Source organism: Rhineura floridana, chromosome 4, assembly GCF_030035675.1.
Source record: "Rhineura floridana isolate rRhiFlo1 chromosome 4, rRhiFlo1.hap2, whole genome shotgun sequence".
In the NCBI taxonomy this organism is placed as follows: Eukaryota; Metazoa; Chordata; class Lepidosauria; order Squamata; family Rhineuridae; genus Rhineura; species Rhineura floridana.
The window spans coordinates 75,637,656-75,640,405 of record NC_084483.1 but is presented as its reverse complement, the minus strand read 5'-3'; positions in this window follow the sequence as shown (position 1 = coordinate 75,640,405).

Below are 2,750 nucleotides of genomic sequence, written 5' to 3'. Positions count from 1 at the left end.
ACCTGGTTTGAAGGTTATATTCCCAACTCTTATCAATGTTTATGAATATTTTTGCAGATGAGCCAAGAACATCAATTACCCACCCTAAACAGACAAGGACTTCTCCCAAACTTCAAGGATGTTGTCTTGAACAGGTGGCTACTTTTAAGAAAACAGCTCATTAAGTTAACAAGCTTACAGTCTATTTGAGAAAATAGCTAAGCCTCTAAAGGTTGCAAACTCCTAAAGGGCCTGGCTGCTAAATTCACAGTCAAAGAGTCAGAAAGTCAGACATGAAGGAACAATTGTCACAGGCCATTCTACCTCCTTGCCAATCTTCCAGGTCAATTTTCCATATAATTTATTTATTTATTTATTTTGTATCCCACCCTTCCTCCCAACAGGAGCCCAGGGCGGGAAACAAAGCGCTAAAAACATTTTAAAACATCATAAAAACAGATCTTAAAATACATTAAAACAAAACAGCGTTAAAAGCATTTTAAAAAAACAAGCAACAACTTTAAAAAAGGGTTAAAATATTATTCAAAACATATTAAGCAATTCTAACACAGACATAGACTGGGATAGGTCTCAACCTAAAAGGCTTGTTGAAAGAGGAAAGTCTTCAAAAGGCGCTGAAAAGATAGCAGAGATGGCGCCTGCCTAATATTCAAAGGGAGGGAATTCCACAGGGTAGGTGCTGCCACACTAAAGGTCCATTTGCTATATTGTGCAGAACCTCCTGATAAGATGGTATCTGCAGGAGGCCCTCACCTGCAGAGTGCAGTGATCGACTGGGTATATAAGGGGTAAGACGGTCTTGCAAGTATCCTGGTCCCGAGCTGTATAGGACTTTGTACACCAAAACTAGAACCTTGAACTTGGCTCGGTAACAAATGGGCAGCCAGTGCAATTCTTTCAGCAGCGGGGTGACATGTTGGTGATACCCTGCCCCAGTGAGCAGTCTCGCTGCTGCATTTTGCACCAGCTGCAACTTCCAGACCAACCTCAAGGGCAGCCCCACATGGAGCGCATTACAGTAATCCAGCCTGGAGATTACCAGTGCAAGGACAACAGTGGCCAGGCTATCCCAGTCCAGAAACGGCCGCAGCTGTCTCACCAGCTGAAGCTGGTAAAAGGCACTCCTAGCCGCTGAGGTCACCTGGGCCTCTAGCAACAAAGATGGATCCAGGAGCACCTCGAGGCTACGGACCTGCTCTTTCAGAGGGAGTACGACCCTGTCCAAAGCAGGCAACTGACCAATTATCCGAACTCGAGAACCACCAAAGCACAGCACCTCCGTCTTGCTAGGATTCAGACTCAGTTTATTGACCCTCATCCAGCCCACCACCGAGTCCAGGCAGTGGTTCAGGGCTTGCACAGCCTCTCCCGATTCATAGAAATAGAGCTGGGTATCATCACCATATTGCTGACACCTCGCCCCAAAGCTCCTGATGATTGCTCCCAAGGGCTTCATATAGATGTTAAACAGCATGGGAGACAAGATGGTACCCTGCGGCACCCCACAGCACACCTGCCAGGGGGCCAAAAGACAGTCACCCAATGCTGTTCTCTGAGAGCGACCCTAGAGATAGGATTGGAACCACTGTGAAACAGTTCCTCCAATACCCATCTCACCAAGTTGGCCCAGAAGAATACCATGGTCAATGGTATCAAAAGCTGCTGAGAGATCAAGTAAGAATAACAGGGTCGCACTCCCCCTGTCCTTCTCCCGATAAAGCTAATCTGTGAGGGTGACCAAGGACGATTCAGTCCCATAACCAGGCCTGAACCCAGACTGGGATGGGTCAAGATAATCTGTTTCATCCAAGAGTGCTTGCAGTTGCTGCTCCACAACTCTCTCAATCGCCTTCCCTAGGAAGGGGGTATTTGCAACCAGTCGGTAGTTGTCACAAACCAATGGGTCCAGGGTGGGCTTTTTCAGGAGTGGTCAGATCACCACCTCTTTCAATGCGGCTGGAACCACTCCCTCCCACAATGATGCGTTGACCACACCCTGTATCCACTCGGTCAGACCCCCTCGGCAAGCTTTAATAAGCCAAGAAGGGCAAGGGTCGAGAGGACACGTTGCTGGCCGCATCATCGCATGCACCTTGTCTACGTCATCAGGCCGCATCAACTGAAACCGTTCCCAAGAAGTTGCAGCAGATGTTGCTCTGGACACCTCATTGGGGACTACAATAGATGTAGATGGGGCATCAAGATTGCTATGGAGGCAATCAACTTTACTCTTACAGTGCCTTGCAAACAATTCACAGTGGGCCTCCGAAGGGTCTAAGACTCCATTTCCTGGAGTTGATGTCAACAGACCCCTGACAATACGGAAAAGCTCCACTGGATGGCCAGTTGAGGATGCGATGCAGGCAGAGAAGTGGGCCTTCTTCGCCGCCCTCACCACCACACAGTAGGCACAATTATGAAGTTTTACTTGTGCCTGATCAGCCTCACAGCATGTCTTTCCCCACTTGCGCTCTAGCCGTCGTCCAGCCTGTTTCATTGCCCTTAGTTCAGTGGTATACCAAGGTGCAAGCTGGGTTCCACAGTGCCGGAGAGGGTGCTTGGGGGCAACCGTGTCGAGAGCCCGACGTCCTTGCTGTTCCACAGCATGACAAGGGCTTCAACAGGGTCACCTGCTCTATCTACTGGGAACTCCCCCAGGGCATTCAGGAATCCAGTGGAGGCAACTGTTCAGGGCCCTACACTTGGAGGGGCCCTGCACCTGGCACCAGCAACCATGGCAAGCAGCACTG